Genomic DNA, 21,559 nt, shown 5'->3' with positions numbered 1-21,559 from the left:
GCCCGGAAGATACATATCGACGGAAGACAAAACTAAGTCTTAAGACGACTGGCTAACGTCTAAACAGAGCTTTGCATGCTTTTCACCGTCTCTACCAAGCCAGTACTTTTCGGTGGTCTTTTCTAACATCGGGTCGACAAAAACGTTACTGCTTTCGGCTTCGGTCAAAACACTCAAATTAACTAGATTACATGCAGAAATAGTGAGCTCATGGCTGGGTCTCAGTATCCCCAGACCACGAGGTCACTCCTAAAAACAGGGCTACTACTATTTTTTATATTACTATTGTTTTTGTTCAGTAGATAAAAATCATCATCTCCATCGAAGATGGATCAACCCTTTCCCCCAACTCCTAGCTTTACATCGTTATCAAAATGAATCTAGATGTTAATTAAATTCAAATCAGGACATGAAAAGAAGCTAAAAGTCTATATAACAGGCTAAAAGTTTCAGTCCCGAAACCCTTCTGGATTCTTGAATCCACTGAATCAAGCTCGCTAATCTTGACTTCTTCTTTATCCGGAAGGCTGTCCTCCACCCTTCACCGTTGTCTGCAACGGCCTTGCAACTATTGTAGCGACACAATAGTTGCAACTCGGAGTGTTCACTGCTATTTCTGCAATCGGCTATTGTTTTTTCTCCCAATTTTCGTACTTCTCGTCCGCGCAACTAATGTTGTTCTGTTGTCTTTTAGCTTTTCTGCCAAAATGGCCGTTTCTGACGTTTCTCAGAAATATGACGTCATAATTCGAATTTTTAAAATTTTAAAATACCAGAATATTCTAGCCCTCACCGTTTGACCAATCGTTCCAATAACGTTCTTAATTCTTAATAATCACCAATCCGGAAGGCTCGCTGCTAAAATTTCGAATTCTGCAGATATTGCATTTTACACATTCTGGTCGAATGTCACATACTCCCCGGACAGTCCGGTCAATGTCCTCATTGAATCTCGCAATGTTCGTAAAATAGATACAGTGTCATCGAACAGAATTTACAAAATGCACGAAATTACTTTTATCCACGTCACATCGACTCACTGCAGAATATAAATGGCATCATACTACATCACTATAGCCTTCAAATTCTTTCATTTATCTGCACATTGAGGATATGACCTAAGATAAAACATATTTTCCGACTTCCAATGTCGATGTCCCGATTAAAACTTTTTCTCTTAGATTTAAAAGGTGTTGGCTTGCAGGACAGTCCTGCCAACCAACAAGCTAAAATTATCCTACTATGCTTCTTCCCTTCGGAAATCTTGCTTGTTATTGTCCTGAATATTAAAACTAAGAAACTCTGTGGTTAGAAAGAACAATGAAACAATCTCCCTCTTCGAGAGATTACCCAAGCCTTTCATGTCACCACAAAGTGATCAGTTCTCCTAGCTGAATAAAAACAGTCATGCAGGCTGGAATATTTAAATATACTCCTTTACTTAAGCCCTCCTAAATAAATAGTAAGTGAGTGTCTCTAAAGCCACTTCAACTAAAATCAAAATGCAAATTTATAAATGCAACAATTTCAAAACTCAACTAAATGTTTCAGTTTTCAATTACAACTTGGTTGCTTGGTTTCTCACTTGAGTTTTTCACACACATAAAACATTTCTGAGTTTTAACTTTTCTTCATCACTCCTTTGTTTTCTTCTTTTTTCGTCGTTTAGAATTTCTAAAACTTCTAAATTCTTCTAATTTCGTCTCTTTTTTCATCTTGTTTTTCGGTCATTCGTCAATGCTCCATTTCTTCCTCTTGTGATACTGACTCTGCACTCTCAGTCTCCGTATCTTGCAACACGTCGTTAGCTATCCTGACGCTGCTGGAAGCCGTCCTCCAACACTTCTGCTCTTCTACCCTCTGTTTGCAGCAAGGTAGGGGATCCACGTTAGATTCTCTGTTCCTGCAGAAGCTGTCGTGGAGACACAACGTCACGTTTCTCTCCAAATCTTCTTTCAGCATCTCTGCTTTCTCCTTTCCACTACGTTCACTCGTCCTGGATATTCTTTTCACAGCGGTGGTCACTGCATTCCGATGAGTCACGAGAGCTCGCTGGAAAGCTCCTGCTCCAATGTCCAGCTGATATTCACTGTACACTCTGCCATGCTTCGACATATGCTTTTTCGCATACTCGTACAACCATGCAGTCATGTTAGCTCTGAACCATGGCATCAATCGTTTTCTTGCCCATATCTTCTTCACTTCCATCGGAATGTTTAGAACTTTGCACATTGTCTCAAAAAGATCTAAATCTTTTAGACAATCTAATTTCCGCAATTGTTCTCTCGTCGGTGCCTCCTGTCTATTATTTTTTCTCACATGAGCTTCCAGCCATCGTATCGCCATCATAACTCCCACTATCACTATTGTTACGGGCTGTGATGAATCTGGTAAACCCATGGAGAGCAGCTCTCCAGATTCCCAGATCAACATCAGATTACTACGCTTGGGATACCACCAGGTCTGCAGCAAGCAGTGGCAAGGAAACTCGTCACGCGTCAACTTGATGCTATTCCAATTACGTTTTCCCGAAGCTTCCAGCAATGGTTCCACTTCCATCATCACTCGGTGGACTTCATCATTCTCATCTACTGCATTGTAATCTATGACAGTTGATCCTCTCTGTTTCTGTCTCCCAAAGTCACTGAAAATCCCGCTCACATATCCCATGAACTTCTTCCCTAATATTGACTCCAATTCTTCTTTGGTTCTCTCTGGAACTGCTGAGAACATCTTACATAGTAACTCGTAAGACTTCTCGGACATTCTCGCCAGTCTCACACACTTCGGCACTGAGAAGGCTTGATCCACAATCGTTCTTGTACTCTTCACGTCCACAGCTACGAAATGTACGGGGTATCTGCTCTTGCACATTGGAGCCAAATTTGAACCCACCAAATATCGTGCTCCTGATGGTCTACAATAAGTTTCGCTGTGTCTGATGTTCATTTTTGTCTCGATTGCTTCCCTCCATTTTCCTATGTATTTCTGCTCAGTCTGCAGCACTCCTGGGAATACTTCTACGCTGATGGCTGTGACCATCTCATGTTTCTGTTCCAGATTCAATAGTGACTCTAATGAACCAAACATGCTCTAGAATCCTAGTGCAGTCACTAGATTCGCATCGGTTCCTCCATGGCAATCTGCTATCAGTTCCGTTTCTGTTCTAGCTTTCATCACTACGTTTCCAAACAATACTGTCAATTGCTTGTGTTGTTTCTCCAGGGTCTTCACACAGTTCAGACCTCCATAAAAACGTGACCCTCCAGTCCACAGACTTCCGCCAGACAGCTACCAGGTTTGACCCAGTCTTCTGGTCCCCAGCCAGGCAACTCCACTTTATCTTCTCCGTTGCTCTTAGAGGCCGTTATCATCACATTATATATGATGTTGAGGTCACGCAGGTTACAGTCTGCATTCAGTTCCCTCTGTACGTCTTGTGTCGCCCGTAATATTGAGTCAGCGTTGGGACTAGGACACCATGATGGCCTCATCAATTCCCACACTGTCATCAAGCTCGTTCTCAGTAATTCATCTGAGAATCCCAACCCAAACTCCACTCTGTTGTCGGATTTTGGTACTGAAGGTGCAGTCACCTCTTCTTCCAAGACCAGTCACAATTTGGCCTGTGGATTGTTAACGCTCTTAATCGTTACAATTCTGGACGTCCAGAATCTTAGCAACACCGCCTGCTCATAATCGAAGAAGCAATCCCGTATGTCTTCACTCAGGAAAGGATTGTACAGGATCCCTATGATCCCGGATACGTAGCCATACGATTTCTTCTTGATAGGTCCACAGTATTCACTGGATTTCGGCAATGCTCCCATAGATTCTTTAGTGAGTCTCAGCTCCTTGTTTGAGAATCTCCTGATTTCGTCTATCTTTTTCATGGGTTCCAATTCCTCAGGTTCTTTCATGTTCACCCTCATCGGTTTACTTTGCTGCATATCCAGCAGTGCTAGCAAGAATAAGGCTTTCGTTCGCTCATCGCCTTCCCTCAACATTTTAACACAAGTGTTTAATGCAGGTACTGAAATCTGCTCTATCAGGAATCGAATGAAACAGAGAGCGTCTCTCCGCTTCGCACACGCTACTGCTGCTCCCTCCTGGACTATCAGATCCCCCAGATTCGTCATAAGGAAAACCTTTTCTTCTTTTGATCTCTTCCTTTCTTCTGAATCATATTCTTCGCGAGTCAGTCCCATCATGCACCAGGCGAACATTAGTTGTAACTCTGTTCTTACGTAAGGTACTGCCACGAGAGCATGTATTCTTGGCGTAGTCCTCATTTCTTCTTCGAAATACCTCAATACTACTGCTTTCCATGGAAGGCTCACTAACTGCTCGATCGTTTCCGCCTGTATGTCAGACGACGCCACAGTTCCATACGCCTTCTGCTTGAGGGTGGTGCCTTGCAACATCGTTTCCAGATAACCCTCCATGGCTTTTTCGTCTTCCAGGGCCATTACATACCCTCTAGCCGAGTTTCGGTATTCTAACATCTCCATGTATCCACCGGTGGGTTCACATATCGACACAGTCTCCGATACTGTTAATCGGTTGTACTCTACTGGAGTTAGTTGTCCTGCGACACTTCCCTTTTCATGATTCATGGGAGATGGCTTGAAGTCTTTCAATTTGCTCTCTCCACATTGGCCATTGATATTTCCATTTCTAAGAATGCTCCAGTCAGAGTGCGGTCACTCCTTTTGGATTTATATTCGGTTGACTTTATCCCCGCCATGAGAATGGGTGGCACCATCGCTATATCAGATAATATTTTTATCTGTGCCAGGCAGTTGATAATCACCTTGCCCCAAATCCATGACCTCCTAAACTCGTTTCCTTTTTGCTGAGTTACCAGCTTTCATCGATATTTCTGAATCCACTTTCGTCTTTCCAACTCTCCTCGGCATCACTCTGCTGCCTAACTTCATTTTCATCGCATTGATTTTATCAATCACCAATTTTGATCGCATCGTCCCTCTCCTGGTTCTTGACAGATACACCACCTCTCCTTCATCGTCCCGCGGTGTCATCTTGATGGGAGAATTCGCTTCACTCTCATCAGTGGCTGAGTCGATCAACAACTCACTCAGTCTCCCTTCACACTCATCAAGCTTATCAAGTACTTTTCTCATCAAGGGTTGGTTGAGACCCGTTTTCAGAATAGACTGAGTCCCATAGCTTTGAACCACGGTCCACACTTCTTCCATAAACGCCACTCTGTCCAGTTTGCATCCCGTCCTACTCTCGTGGTCTCGGTGATGTACTTCCCATTCTTCTTCGGGCAGCGTTCCCAAGAAAGGTACTCTGGCTGAGGCCTCTATTCTTCTCCTCCGAAGTGATTCCATGAGGATTCTCTGGTCGTTATTTCTTAAATTGCCAAGAGAGCTGCTCTCCGGCAAATTCCGTTTCATTTCCATAAAGGCTGACGGAGGCTCCAGTGTCGAGATGCCTTCATCCGCTGGCTTAGTCGTTTCCAACGTATCTGCATTGTTCTCAAGATTACTGAAGATATTGAAATCCAGGCTGGATGTTCCTCCTGTAGATGCCCTGTCGTCTTCCCCACCAGCTTGATCTTGTTGCATGGGTTCTTCGGTTTGACGGCTTCCACCCTGTCCGTCATTTCCTTCTGACTTATCTTTGTTCGGGCTCGATGGTCCTTGTTCGTCATTTTCGGCTCCTTCCTGGAATCTCGGTATGAGCAGTGTACCGGCCGATTTATTTTCCTCTTCTCCATGGACCACTTTGATTTCTTCGCAGCCGAAGGGTGCTAGGAAGGTTCTCGTCTGCAATATTCCTCCCACTTTCATCTCCTGTTTTACACTAGTCAGGATTAATGAGGCTTCAGGCAATTCGGTCCTGCCTCTCATCCTCATCGGAGCTAAGCCTAATCCATTCCTCATCAAATCTTCCAGGCTTGGGAGTAGTGGCGTTGCTTATTCGCCTTCTCGTCGCTTGATCCGTGTATGCGAATCGTGTGTACTGTAACACGGCGGCATTTCTCCCCACAAAGTATGGATCCATCGTTCCCACGAAATTCCCTACTCTCCTTTGATTGGTCTCGAATGCTCTCAATCTAGGAGTTTGTACCACGGAGACTGCTCCGAGCAACATCCTTCTTATCAGGGGGATTTCAGGGATTGCTTCCGGCAGCTTCTTGTAATCGCCCCAGTCCTTCGTCTCTTCTCTCACTTTGTGATATGCTGCAGTGAGACGAGGCACTCTGGTTATTTCACCATTGATTTTATCAAAGGGTCTCAGATTCCAAAGCTTTGGAAACACCTCGATGTGTCCTCTTTCTACTTCTCCCATGCGATCACGGAAGTGATCGTCAAAATTGATGACTGTCATCTCTGGCTCCGATATTTTCGCAAATAACAGATCTTCACTCATGAGCTCCCGTAATGTGTGCTGCTCACACCAGTTCAGTGTACTACCGTCCACTGCCGATATGAGGTTCAGGTGCAGCACCGACCTCCTATATGCTTCCACTTTAACGTCAGGGAACGCAAACGTGACTGCTAGTCCATAGATCACTGTCACGAACTCCGTGACTCCTCTGATCAGCGCCAAGGGATCGGTTCTCATAGCCAAACTCAGATCAGTTAACAGCGGCATGCCTCCGACAAGTCGTCTAACATCCTCCTCTCTTTCAATCGTCTCGTCTTCTCCCGTTCCAAAGCGATTTTCTTGTAAGAGATACTGGATAAGAGTGTGTCTCAGGTCTCTTATCTTGTTCCACGAGTCCGTGGACTTCTTCATGTCCAAGTTCCTCACTCTCTCTTTCATCTGCTCTGGACAACGTGCCAGTATCATTAGTCCTCCCAAGTTTCCGTGGGTAATTGCAATCAATGTCAGAAGTCCGTCTAGCCGCAGGTTCTGTATTCCATCGGTGAGCAGTATCGCCGGTCCTTTCACGAAGCTCTCCGCTCCGAATGTCACGAACAAGGCTATTAGTTCCACTATCGATACTCTCACTACTGCTTGGAGGAATTCTTTTATCAAATAGTGCGAGACTTTTGGGTAAACTTTTGCCAAGAAGGACGCGGTCCATCCGGCTCCCAACCCTTCTAGCATGCTGTCTGTCCTTTCAAAGCCCTCCTGTCTTTTCACTTCCTGGGTCCAGAAGGTTTCCAGAGTAATCTGACACATTCTGTTTACAAACTCAGCGGTCTTTTCTCCGGCATTTTCCGCCAGGTTCACCTCCTTTAACAAGTAGGCATGTATCTTCGTGATCATCACGGGGCCTTGCCCAAAAGCATATGCACCCAATGCCGCTACTCTAGGGTTCAGGTGTAGCCACTGGTTGGCTTCCGGCTTGGTTCTCAGAACCATCGCCTCCAGATGAGCTCTCGTCTCTAGTGAATTTTTTCTTCTTGTATCTTCACCTGCCACTTCCATTGCTCGGAACCATAAGTCGTTGGACATTGCCGTGATCACTCGATGGTCGTCGTCTATTCCCGGTTTCAGTTTGAGTTGTCGACTGAAATTGGACAGTTCCAACCCCAGCACTTCGTCCAACACTAACATGTGTAGCGCGTGGTCCTTGAATCCTCTCATCGCGTTTGAGATATCTGACCATACTGCAGGCAGTTCAGCCTTAAGTGGCCTCAGGTTCTCCATTTCTATCATGCTATTCGGGGCTGATATGATCACCTGATATTTTCCTTCCGAGAGTAAGGCCACAATTGCATACACGAATTTCAATCCATCCGGGAGATGTACATATCCCGGAGACAACGCGAATACTACTCTCAATGCCACTTTATTGAATGACCCCTCCTTCGTCGCATCCACCACTTCACCATCGGCTCCAGGTTGTCTTTTATCGCTGGCCATACTGCGTTTTCTGCTGTTGTAGGATCTCTGAGTCTGCTCAGAAAACCTCTACTGTGTAGATGGTCCTTGATGCCAGCAAACACAATCGTAATTGGGTTCATGTCCGTCTGCCTTTGTACCCCTATAGCCAAAGATACTGATTGCAGTAGGTCCAGGTCGACCGCTGCCAACATTATGACGTCCGGCCAAAACAAAGACTTGGAGGTGTACACGAACTCTGAATTCGCTACTACCATAATCTTGGCCTTCCTCATCTCTGCTTTGTCATAGGCGGCGAAGATGGTCTCATCTTTCTTTATCGCTGTCAATCCGCCATATCTCTGGGCATCACCATCTTGTTTCACTAGTTTTGGGTACACTCTTTCCTTCACATGACCAGGTGGTGTCGTCAGCTGCCTGAATATCTTCACGTGTTGTCCAATCGGCAGTCTCAACGTCAGGAATCTTCCTGGTCTCTCTTCACGATTCCCCTCATCATGGTTCAATCTCACATCATGCAACGGTCTCGCATTCACTGGTCCCATCGTGTTGTTAGAGGGCAGTCCCTCCAAGTCAGCAAATCTCAAGGCCGTCGTGGAGCTGAAATTTATTAGCGGCTATCAACCAGTCTACGCCGGTTATCGAGTACAATCTGCTGACGGATAGCATCGCTCCATTCAGCATCCTCCTTGCATCTTCGATGAAGCTTACTCTCTGGAGATCCAGCTTCATTAGCTCGTCTTTGTATATATGCCAGGCAGACGGTATGGGTCTCGACCACATCAATGAGCCTCTGCTCGGTCTCTCCTCTCGACTGGTACTTGTCGTCTACGATCTAGTGTCCGATCTAGATGTGCCTGCTGTCTCTTCGATTGGGTTGACAGGTCCTATTCTTCTCCTAGTATGAATAGTCCTCCTCATCGGTGCATCTCCCAATCGATCCTGTACGTCTGTTCTTTGACCTGGTTCGCTGGAGCTTTGTCGCCTGTAGTTCGTGATGGCCGGGACCGTACCCAAGCGTGTTTCCATGCTCGGAGGCACAAAGGTGGTAATCACCGCGTCACTCACTGTTCCTTCTTCCTTCAGCACTCCTGTGTCAAAGAATTCTGCTTCCAGCTCGTCCAACCGTCCGACTCGATTCAACCAAGCTTGTCCTTCGATACTGCCGTCCGTGGTCAGTCTGGCCTGATCCATGGCTCTCAACTCATGTTCGATGTCCATGAGGATCATTCTTCCGGCGTTTCGACTTGCTAGGTTCCTCAAGATGTTGTTCCACCTGACGACTCCCTCGTTGTGCCTTCTTCCTGATGCTGTCAGGCTTCTCGCGTTCATTGGCACAGTGCAAACGGTCAGTACCGCGCAATTGAACTTCTGCCAGAGGGTCGTGAACAAACACACCATCATTGACTTCCATAGTTCTTCCTGCTCATCTGAACCTCTGGAGATGTCATTCGTCCCGACTAAGATCATCCCATTGGGAATCCTCCCTGGATTCATCAGTTCCACCATCCGATATAATTGGGCTATCGTCGCGCCTCCAAAGGCCATCACCGTGGTGACCCACGAGGTCCTCAAATTTGACAGCACTCTGACCAAGCTGTCTCCCAGTATCAGATGAGATGTCCCGAGTGGTGGTTGCTGCAGGTTCACAGCCGGGCTCCAGGTAGCTCGATTGAAGCAGGCCCTCGGATCTGTCTCCGGAACTCCCGTGAAATTATATTTCAATTGATTATTCTTCTGCACGTCTATTATGCGAGACACTTTCTTCGCTGGCATCTTCCGTACTTTCCTCTTCGGGATTCTCGAGCTCCCCATTAGTGGTGTCACGTTACTTTTCCCTTGTCTGATCACGGTCTGGGAGAGTTGTACTCTGCCCGTATCGTCACTCGTTCCATAGGGTGCAGTCACCCCGGAACCTGGCGCATTCTTGTTAGCGACCAGTCGTCCAGCTGTCTCTATCAGTTTCCTCACTGTCTGTTCTACGACGGGATCACCCAAGGTGTCGCTAGGATCCGGGATTGTTACTCGATTTGTCTCTGCTGGGAGCCGTGTCTCCGTTGTTTGAATCATTTCTCGAGGCGTCAAGAGCTCCATCGGGGACTGCCCACGAGGAATATCCCTTGCAGGTATCACTTTCTCCACGGCCGTTGTCAACGCCACCTGCTCCGATCGCTCTTTGTATTCCTGCCTCAAACGCTCAATCTCTTGACCCTGCTTTTTGTTCGGTCTTCAAACAACTTTCTCCACATGTCTCGATCTTCCTCCATCTGGAGCATGCTTCTGGTCATCTCGTCCAGCTCCTTCTTTGTACTTTTCAGCTCATCGTTCATCTCATCCAGATCTTGCATGGTTTGGTTCGTCTGAAACTTCTGTGCTACTTTCGCCCTTTTTGGTGGCACAGCTGCTCTCAGTGGTGAACCAGACGAGGTCGCCTCGCTGTTCATCTCCTGATGCATTCTCGTCAGCCCAGGTTTGGGCTTGGAGGGCATTGGCATCTCACTTGGTTGGTAAGTCCTAGAACTTCCCAATCCAGGCTCATTCGCCAAGTTACTCCCTGAGAGAGCCCCGTTTCTCCACCTTATCATTCTCATGTTCGGGCGGTCTAGTACTCCTCTTTCTCCATATGCTGCCATCAACAGGACTTCCGTGGGGCGGTCCCCACGGTTGTCGTGCCCCAAGATGTTGATCAGGGCGGTCAGCAACATGACTCCCCTCTGGGTCCTCCAGAGCGAAGTCTCGATCGATCAGCCGACGATAGATCGCATCTATCATCGGTCCTACATATGCCTCTGCCAGGTCCATCAATTCATCCAAGTTGAAATTATCCATTCTGTTCTTTCAAGTTTGATTCGGTTTGATTCTACGATTTTGACTCAAGTGAGCAATTAAATGATCAATCAGGATCTAGAAAAGAAATCACAAATATCACACTTGTCTGTTTCACCTTAACATATATCGTTAAAATTTGCTTTAAAACAGTTCAGATAAAAAGATATTTATCCTAAAATTTAATAAAATCAATTGGTTTCTAAAATTTTGGAATTCGACCTAAGATTGGACAGTCCAAACTTTGGATTTATTCCAAAGATCGTCATTTAGTTGTTCATGGTCACTAACCCCTACTTACCCATGATCTTAATAACCTAACACATAACATAACATAACATAACATAACATAACACACATATCACAAATTACATTCAACTTAGTCTTTGGCCTAACACCCTCTCGCACATCACTCAGCCTATACTTAAGTAATATTTCTTATGTAGGTATACTTGTATATTCGTATCAGAGAATATCACGTGTACAAGCGCGTACAATTCCCGAGGATGCAGTCTTCCTCTGTTTGGATGTACACTGGAAGCGAGAGCTCCTTCACGTCCATTTCGACAAGGAAGTCCCTCAGCCTCGTCAAGGACAAGACTAGGTTCTCTGGGTCCACGCGCTGCTTCTCCGTCGCCCTCGTTACCAAGAAGCACAAGTATTTTCCCGGTATCTGCGACGTCGCCGGAGGTAAGGCTGCTACGCCCCCTATCCCTGGTCTTTGCTTCCAAAGGAATTCCACGTTTTTGTATTCTCTCCTAAAATCTGCCGCTAACGCTGTCCCTAAAACTCATGTCTGCGGTGATTGCTATCGCACATGTTCTGTTTGTGAGTATGAAATCACTGTCTGTTAGTATTATGTTACTAAAATATTCATTTGGTAAATTAAAATATGACTCAACTACCCTGCCTATGTCAGGTTTCTTAGGTTCTTCGCCTGTTTCTGCTTCTAAGTCTCCTGTTTCTCTTGCTATTCTTAATTTTTTTATTATCAAGTTTTCAGTGTGGGTAAGTCCTACCCCCACTCCCCGGACAAAAATACCCATCGACGTCCCCGTCGATCGCATACCGGGTATCAAGTCGAGGTTAGAAACTGGAATGAGTAGTCGTCCTTCCTGGGCAGTCCAGGAAGGATCATCTCGTTCGGTCTTGATGTACTTCATGCTTCCACGATCCACGTCTTGAATCGTGACACTGGTCTCCTCTGGATCCGAGGTCGTTTCATTCAGCCACTCTAAGACACGCAGGTTCGTCAAGTCTTGTTCATATGACTGCTGTTGCTCGTCGTCGAATTCTACCTCGGGTTTCGACCAGTCGTCAACCCACTCATCGTCGTGATCATCGACTATGTCAATGTCTTGCGACACAGTTATTTCCTCTAGACCCACTACTTCCTCCACTATCTTCTTTAGGTCTATCCTATCCACTACAAAGTCGTCACCGTAAGGATTGTATTTCTTTCTTGGTCTCGTCCCGTCCTTCTGACGAGTCTTTATCGTGAACAGAAGATCCGGTTCCAAGTTCTTGGGAACCTCTATCTGTTCGGGATCCTGCCAATCTTCCTCAGCGTAGGGTAAGGTTTCATCGTCCGCTTCGATCTGTTCGTTTGGATCCAGGTCCAGCGGTGTATCCGTACCTTCCTCTACGACTTCGTTTCCATCGTTCTTCTCCCTGGTGCCTTTTTCATTGACCTCACAAGCAGGATCCATCATCAAATAATCCCCTTCTTCCATGTCTGCAGGTATACACCAGTCTTCTGTCGATGGATTGTGTGGCTTGATGTTCTCGTAGTGGGCGGCTCGGCCAGTACTCAGTCTATAAAAGAGTCCCTCCTGGTGCACCTCTGTAATCATGAAGGGTCCCCTCCACTTTTTTAGGAGCTTCTTAGTCCCTTTTGGTGGTATAACGTTCTGAAATACCCATAAGTAGTCCCCCACCGAGTAAGCCTTTGCACCAGCTGCTTTCTTGTCGAATCTTTACCTCTGCCTTGCCTGTGCTTGCTGAGTATTTCGTCTACACAAATCGTTCAACTCCTGTTGGCGTCTGATCACCTCCCTCGCGTAGACCTGTGGGGACGTTTTCTTTCCCTCATATTCTGGGTAGAAGAAGGTTAAGGGTAAAGACTTTTCGTGTCCAGTTAGCATCATGTGAGGACTGACTCCAGTGGTTGAGTGTTGTGTGCTATTATATGCTCCCATCACCTGTGGAAGGTATCTGTCCCAATCGGTCATATACCTGGAACAATATACTCTTAGCATCGACACTAACGTCCTATTCTGTCTCTCCACTAAGCCATTCGTCTGAGGGTGGTATGTCGTGGACTGAGCCTGAGCGACCTGTGAGCGTCTCATAAGCTCTTTCGTAAGCTCTCCTACGAAAGCTGTTCCATTATCCGATTGAAACGTCATCGGACAACCATGTCTCGCTATCCACGTATTGATGAGATGGTCGCATGTCTCTTCCGCCGAGGCTGTCATGCAGGGCACGGCCTCTGCATACTTCGTAAAATGATCTATCATGACCAGCACCTGATTGCAACCATTGTCTGTCATGCATATCTTTTGGTGATCTATTTGCACCACCTCGTTGAAATCAGACGACTCGATCGATTGTAAAGGAAATCGTAACTTCCTTGGATCCTTGACTTGTTGGCATGACAGACATGCTGTTACCCATTTCTCGCATGCCTTTTTCATCCCAGGCCACTCAAAGCGCTTCAGGATCCTCTGATATACTTTGTCGATCCCCTGATGGCCCATCTGATCATGTGACCTGAATAATAGTTCTGTCTGATAGAGTTGCGGTAATACTATCGCGTTATACTTGTATAGGACTCTGTCTTCCTCCCTTCTTTTGCAAGCCACAATCCCGTCCTTGTTCAAATATAAATTCCCTTCCTTCTGCATGAAGTATTGTCTCAGGATGCGATAACTATCTTCCTCGAGGTCCCCTTTATCCGGCGAACCATTCTCGATCCACCTTTTCAGTTTGCTTAGAAGGTCCGAGAGTCTGTATCTCGCCTTCAAAAATGTCTTCATGACCCTCATCTGACTATTCAGCTCGTTGGGCTGGTGTGTGTCTTCTTCCATCTTAACGCACCAAATCTTCGCCAACGGTTGTGTTTCTTGTTGAAACGGCAGAAGATCAGTCCTGACTACCTCTTTCTGCGGCAACAGACTTATTGAACGTTTCGATACCGCTATTGTCTCCAAATCATCCGCTGCGTTGTCAAAGACTCTTTCGCTTGGTATTAAGTAGCGATCACTGTCAGGATCCTGGTACACCTCTCTGTCCAGGTCCCTTGCCCGAGTTTCCACTAGTAGCGTGTGTATCGCTAGTTCTGACAGTTCTGATCCTGAGCTCGAATTCTTGTCTGAATAGGTGTCCATTCCTGAGCTTCGGGAATTATCATCCGTCGAAGAGGTTCTGCTGGAAACTGCACGCTCCTCCAGATCATGTCTGTGCTTTCTTTGCATCCATCTGAACTCCCCGGACAAAACCTTGTTCTCTAGGTCCTGTTTCTCATCAGGAATTTTCTCGTCTATCTCAGACTCCCCGGACAAATTTTCTTGTCCCAGGTGTTGATCTTGTGACCGCTGGTTCTTCTCATCATCCGTCTCCCCGGACAAAAATTCTTGCAGCAGACTTTGTTCTACCTCTTCACCCTCTTTATCCCGGTCCACAAAGGTGACGGTTTTCTTTCGCTTGCTGCTCCCCTGTTCTTTCTGTCCGTAAAAAGTACTGGTTAAAATCTCTTGGGGTATTGAGGATACTAGTCGCTGAACTATTGTCCTACAATCCCTCTCGTTTTCTTCGTGCTGTCGTCTGGACGGCATGATCTTCACCTTCTCACTGACTGTTAGCGATGCCACTGCTGCTGTCCACTCGGGGTCATCTCTGGTCACTTCTCTTTCTAACAATCCACCCAGCATCCGCATCACTTGCGGTGTGACTTGCACCGTTTTATCCAAGAATGAGAGGCTGTTTATGTTCATGCCAGAGAGTTCTTGCTGGACCAGGTTCGAGCGCAGCAACAGATCCAAGGGGACCGGGTCCTCCTTGGATAGGATCTTTATCTCGGCTTCTTTCTCTACAGGTAACTCAGAGTGCCCTGGAATTGGATGTCCACACTTATCCAACCATCTCGTTAAGGGAAGCGCTTCATAAGTTTCTTTGTCCAGAAACGAGAATCCCTCCTTTATTTCCGCCTGATTGGCCTGCTTCTGCTCCAATCTTTCATAGAACTCAGTTTTCTTACTGAGGTTGTCAGCATTCTGGTGTTTATCACGCATCTTATGTTCGATTATCACATGGTAGCCATCCAATCTTACTATCCATCTACCAATATAACTCTGATCCATCGAGTAGGTTTTCAACCAGGATAACGCTCTGTTGTCCACGCGTAACTTGAAGGGAGCGCTCCCCAAGTATGCACGGTACTTTTCCACGAAGGTGACTACTGCAAACATTTCTGCTTTTGGTGCGCCATATTTCATCTCTGTGTCACTCAAGACCTTGCTGCCGTATGCAATGGGACGGAGAACTGTTCTTCTGTTCCATTCTTGCTCTTGATGCAAGATTCCTGAGATGGCCACCACCGATGCGTCTGTGTCGAGAACATACATGCCCTTCTCCGTAGGCATGCCCAGCACTGGCGCTTCACACAGTTCCCGCTTTTTGTTCTCGAAAGAAACCTGTGCCTCATCGTTCCATTCGAACTTTTTCCCTTTGTTGCGCATCAGCTTCTGCATCGGATACACCTTGTCTGCATATCCTTTTATGAATTCTCGGTAGTAATTGGCAAACCCTAGGAAGCTCAGGAGCTGTGTGTCCGTTCTGGGGGCCTTCCATGTCAATACTGCTTCCACCGCTTCCGGGTCCGGCCTCACACCATGCCTATCCACCAATCTTCCCAGGTACTTAATCGAATCCCTAAGGATTTCATATTTCGATGGTTTGCACTTTAATCCTGCTCTTTTCATGCATCCAAAGACCTCATCGAGCCTATCAATGTGGTCTTCCAGGGTCGGTGTCGCTATGACTACGTCATCCACGTAACACATCACGAGATTCCCGTACTTCTTGGTCACTTTCGTCGAAGCCTGAGCCATCAGTCTTTGAAAAGTGGCCGTTGCATTGCACAAGCCGAAGGGCATCCTCTTCCACTGGTACAATCCCAATTCGCACGCGAATCCGGTTTTCTCTCTGTCCTTCTTTCGCAGAGGGACCTGCCAGAAGGCAGAACCTAAGTCCAATGTGGTGAAGAACTTGGCATCACCACGCTTAGATAGACTCTCGTCTATTCGCGGTATCAGGTACGCATCTTTTATCGTTACCGCGTTCAAGTAACGAAAGTCGCAAAAAAATCTTTCATGTTTAAACTGCTTGGTGCTTTCGTTTCTTCGAACTCCGTTGCTTCGAAGGTATTCAGTTGCTCCTGAAGTTTCTCATTTTCCAGTTCAAGTTTCACTTTTTGTTCGATCTCTTTCGTCACCAATTCCTGCTGCACTCTATTTAGAGCATCCCTCGCGGCTGCCTTATAATCGATCTTGAAGTCATCAGCCGCAGTTGCTGGTTCCGGCTCACGTGTCTCCTCTGTTACCGCTTGCATTTTCTTTGCCGCCAGCTCTTGAGGTTTATCCTTTCTGCGTGCCTCCGCTTCACTCAAAAGTCGAGCCTTGCTGGCTTTCACTCCTGACAAAGCTTCTTCATGTCTTGGAGGCTTGATGTCTGCCACTGCATCCCAGAATTGCGGACAATCTGATTTAAAATGACCTTCCAAGTTGCAAAAGAAACACCTTGGGCCGAATTTTGCAATTACTCCTATCATGAAATCCTCATGGTCCAATTCTGACGCATCTTCGTCCTCGAGGCTAAAGCCTATAGCTTTTATGCCTTGTTTGTAAGCTGGGAATGCTGACACATGATGGTCCGTTGAACTGCAATTGGCACAAGAGCATCTCTTGTCCATATCATCCCTCGGTTTGTACCAATTGTTCCCTTGGTTTGCTGGTCCGTTGTTAAAATTGCCATAATTGTTCTTGTAGTATCCAGATCTCGAAGGAGGTTTCAACAAAAGATACTCTTTTGACTTGAGCCTCAACTCCTCCGGTGTTGGCGCATTTGTTGATAGTGGTGTGTAATGCGTTGCTAGCATCGTACAAAGTTCATCATTTTTCACGCCATCGATGAATTTTGAGGCTACGGCCAGGTTCATCCTTCGGTTTGACTCATCCGGTTGGCAGCGTCTTCTCAGCATTTCCAAATCATCGAGAAACTTGTCTATCGTTTCATCTTCTCGTTGCCTCCGTTTCTCGAAGCGCATCATGGCCTGGTGCCCCTGCACCCCTGATCCGAAACGGTTTAACAAGATTTCGAAGATTTTCTCAGCCGTGTCACGTTGATATTGCTTCTTGGCCATGACACAGTTCAGGGCTGTCCCTTCCAAGTTGCTGGTGAGCGCGCCGCATTCCTGTCTCTCCGACAAGTCCTCTTCCTCAAAATGCAGTTTCATTACCTCTATCCAGGTATCAATACAGCCATAAGATTCGTCTTTATAGCATCTTGGTTTCTTAAAGACTCTTCTGGACTTCTCACTGCGTTCATTGGTCCTGGATAACCTTGTCAGGAATGTCTCCAAAGACCTGTTTAGGGGTTCAAATGCTGTGGCCATTGCCGTAGCATCCCTTGAGTGTCCCGCCTGAGTGTCCTCACACCTCGTCAAAGGCTCTGTATGCGGTGCATCCCTGCAATCCGAATCACCGTGAGTGTTTCCCGCTTGGCCCACATGACTCCTCCTCGGGCTTGCATGCCCCCTGTTGCCGGAATCACTTCTCCCAGTCGCATGTGTGCCTTGCGTTGGTCGTTCGTTAGAGGTTTGTCTGTTCCCCGATGAACTTGCTCCATTACCCCTTGTGGCATAGCCTGATGAACTGCCCCTGCCTCTAGTGGATCCGTACGTCTTCCTCTTTTGATGTTCATTGAAGTTCACCCTCGGTTCCCTGCTGGGACCTCCCGAGTTCGGCTCTCCTTCTTTTGGTCCACTCTTGTTGCTTAGTAGCCCGTCCAACCTATCCATGATGGCCTGAGTTCGCCTCTCCATCATCGCGTCTATCTTTGTGTCAAGAGTCCCAAGAGACTGCTCTTGCTGAATTCTCAACCTCTCCATGTCGTCTCTTAAGCGTAACTCTCGCTGTTCCGCCTCTCTTGTCATTCGCGACAATTTCTTCGCCATATGTTCGTCCGTTCTTTCTTTCAAGCGTTTTTCGCTCCTGCCAACTTCTTGTCTATTGCGGTTTATTTCTTCCCGCAGACTTTCTCTTTCAATGTGAACTGCTCTTTCTAGTTCACTCATCCTAATTGACATCTGTTCATTTTGTTCTCCTAAACTGTCCACTATGTTGTTTAAGGCTTCTTCTAGTGCTGCCCCGTTATTCACGAGTGGCGTTACTAGTGGCGGTGCAACCCTGTCGGTCCCAGGTAGCTTCGTGCTGGTCGAGATCCGGGCCTTGACTCTCTGTCTCGACGTCTTTTTCTTCTCTATTTCAGGGTCCGCTAACGCGTTGCCTAGCCCTCTGGTTCTACTCTCTCCAGTTTGTGGCTCTGAACTTGTCCTAATCGCGAAGTCTTTTGACTGGCCCGGTGTGTTTGCCTCTTTGCTTATCGTTGTCACTACACCAAATTTGTCCATGGTTCCAGTCTCTCTTCCGACGTGTGCCTCATTCTCCTGGATCGAACTATTGAGGCTGACTTGAGATCCAAAGTTCCCTTGCTCCTCTTCATCCTCTTCCTCCTGGGATTCACCGTCGTTTCCTGCTCCTCCTCCCATGCTGAATGGAAAGATGTTTCCGAAGGTGTTCTTCATTCTTTCTGAGAATGATGATGACGTTGTTTGTTTCCCAGTTCCGCTTGCCATCATAGTGTTGTCTGTCGGAGATCTTCTAGTTGCCGCTACTTCAGTTGAGATGTCGGACAGTTCCGACATCTCTTCTCGATCCAGCGTCCCGGTGGAAGTGGCAAAATCATGGCCTTGTTCTACCGGAGTAGATTCACTCGCCAACCTTCTGCCTCTCCCTTCCAGTGCATGTACTTCCTGATTGTCGTTCATGGTATGGTCCGTATTGACCTCCACTTCTAACAGTTCTTTTCGCTCTTCTGAGGTCTTCTGACTTCTGGTTTCAACCATTCTGCCTGAAACCGTCTCCCCTTTGTCGGACCGGGATCGCTTGATCCAATCCACAAAAGGATCGGTCATCGTTTTTCTTTGCTTTTCAGGTATGAATTTCCTAGAGCTATTACCTCGTTTTGGTATCCTTGACTTGTCTAGACTCATTCTCTGTTTGTCACTTTTTAATGCCTATACACTTAACTCGATTGCTAGAGACCTGATAGTTTTATTAACAATAATAATGACACAACACAATGAATTTCACAAGATTCTATCAAATAGTGACCACGAATCCCTGTATGCTATCAGAGTACAGTTTGTATAAGATTTATTCACACTAACCGATTATCGGTCGTAAGATTTGAAACTAGCACAATATGATGTTATCAGTCAATTTAAAAGATAGTGTACTCACTACCCAATCAAGCACAGTTTATGTTGATTTAAAATCAAAAACAAAAAAAATATATATAATGACAGAATATGAATATCTCTATATAAAAAAAACGTATGTGTCTTGTACTCTTAGTCGGTCGCAGTACAATAGTCGAACCTGTCTCTTAAAGAAAACGCTTTCCCTGCTCGGTGCTGCACCAAACAGACAAAACTTTGAAGGCAGTAATTTTCTCAAGTGGGCGTCTATTGCACCCACCGAGTACTGTGTTACCTATCTGCCTTTGGACCGCCCGAGCTAGACCTACTAAAATCCTCAGGGCAGTCACTTTTCCCAAAAACGTTTTATGTTGCAATCCACACCAATGAATCACGCTCTTTTTAATTTAGACTTAGTGTCGCGAATATCCGAGTCCGGAGCTGTTTTGTGTTGGTCTGGTTCTTATCGAAGGGCAAGTTACCAGTGCAGTCACTGATACCTAGCCTGTGTGCTAATAACCTAATAACCTAATACCTCTCACTTTTTAGTCTTTCTTTCGTCTACCTAAGTCCTTTAATAAAATAATACCCCTCCCGATTGGCACAAATAGGACCCTTCCGGACTGGCAGAATCTAGACCCCTCCGGATTGGGACCCCTCTGAGTTAGTTAATATAAGACCCCTCCGGATTTGGACCCCTCCGAATTAGCAACTATAAGACCACTCCGGATTCGGACCCCTCCTAACTTGAAAAAGCTTTGACCCCTCCGGATTGGGAGCCCTCCTGTTTTGTAAAAGTAGCTTTTCGGAGTTTACCTTCTTTCAACCTATACCCCTCCGGATACGTTCTCCGATGCAATTTTGCTCTTTCAATTAACTAGGAAGGGTATGCACTACTTTCCTAGACCCTTCCGGATTGAAGTTAAGCCTCTTATTTGACAATTCACACTAACGGTGAAGGGTCTTATCGCTCGCATAACCTCGGCTCAATTAAGGTTTTGCTGTGCCTTTAGCCCTCTATTTTCGTATAGAACAGCCTAAAGTTACTTTATTCAACCGCTATTACCTTTTGGTAGGGGTATAAGGGCTTTTCTAAAAAAAAATTATAAAACGTGAAGGGTCTACCCTCCCAAATTGGTGAATTTGCTAAAAACAATCTCACAAAATTTCACGCTTACTTTTCCGAAAATTTTTTGTCCCTATCAGTAAGCTAAGCTAATTTCTGATCTATTGGTACCAAGATCAACTCGATATGTCCAGTAGTTCCAAAGTTATTAACCAAAACGTCTTTCTTCTAAACTCAAAAATTTTCTCTGTTATAGGTTCCGCCTAACTTTTTCCCCAAATCTGGTCCTTTCGACCTAAAAATTATTGATCCGAGCTCAGAAGGCCTGTACTCTTCTAGTTCAATGCAAAAGCCCCGATCTAAAACGCTTTTGTAGAAGAAATTTGCGAAAAACTATGCTACCTGTACCCCTCCGGATTGATGGATCCACCAAATCAAACACGTTAAGTTCGATTTCTCTGCAACCCGGAAGGGTTTTAAAACTTGTAGATTCACTAGTGGACGTTGTCCGAACAACTATTTTTAATGTCGTAACTCAAAAATTTCAAAAAATTTTCCAAATTTATAGTGTTTCGTTTTCTCAAAAATCACGAAATTTCGGTTTTCGGTACCAAAATAGTTCCAACCACTTTCGAACTTAACTTAACCGGTTCTATCTGTTATGGTAGTGCAGTTACGATGTAACACACTAACTTAGCGCTTTTTCCGTTTCAAAAAATATCGATATCTCAAAAATCGCGACTTGTGGGGGGATCAAAATATCGCTATTTTGACCCTAAAAACCGGTCTGTTTTCGTTGTTTTCGACTAAAAAATGATATAAGACTATTAATATAGGCTATATAATTAATAATATTAGTAATACTATACCCCTCCGGGTTTGTTTAATATCCGAATTAAGGTGCTTAACTCGGATATTCGCAGTTCGGTGAAGGGTCACTACAGTGCAGCACTGTCGAGCCCCCCACAGATTACTATCTTAATTTTTGTACCAAAAGGGATACAAAACTTGTTAACGATACCCAACAGTCGATTGTTGTTGTTGTTGAGCCTCTTCTTGTTGCTCCTTGTACTGCTTGCCGGATCAGTCTTCTCCCAAGACCCTTCCGAATTGAGCGCAAATCAGCTGACCATTACCTCTATCCAGGTATCAATACAGCCATCAGATTCGTCTTTGTAGCATCTTGGTTTCTTAAAGACTCTTCTGGACTTCTCACTGCGTTCATTGGTTCTGGATAACCTTGTCAGGAATGTCTCCAAAGACCTGTTTAGGGGTTCAAATGCTGTGGCCATTGCCGTAGC

The 21,559-nt window shown here is 45.8% G+C and overlaps 1 protein-coding gene across 1 annotated transcript in view; it reads right to left on the bottom strand.

The window, feature by feature from the left end:
* The window catches only part of LOC134855191 (uncharacterized), a 623,579-nt gene that overhangs the window by 253,547 nt on the left and 348,473 nt on the right, over nt 1-21,559 (bottom strand). The window lies entirely within an intron of this gene.

This window comes from Symsagittifera roscoffensis, chromosome 10 (assembly GCF_963678635.1).
Source record: "Symsagittifera roscoffensis chromosome 10, txSymRosc1.1, whole genome shotgun sequence".
Lineage (NCBI taxonomy): Eukaryota > Metazoa > Xenacoelomorpha > Acoela > Convolutidae > Symsagittifera > Symsagittifera roscoffensis.
Note: the sequence above shows the minus strand (reverse complement) of the source record. Positions and strands in the feature narration are given on the sequence as shown.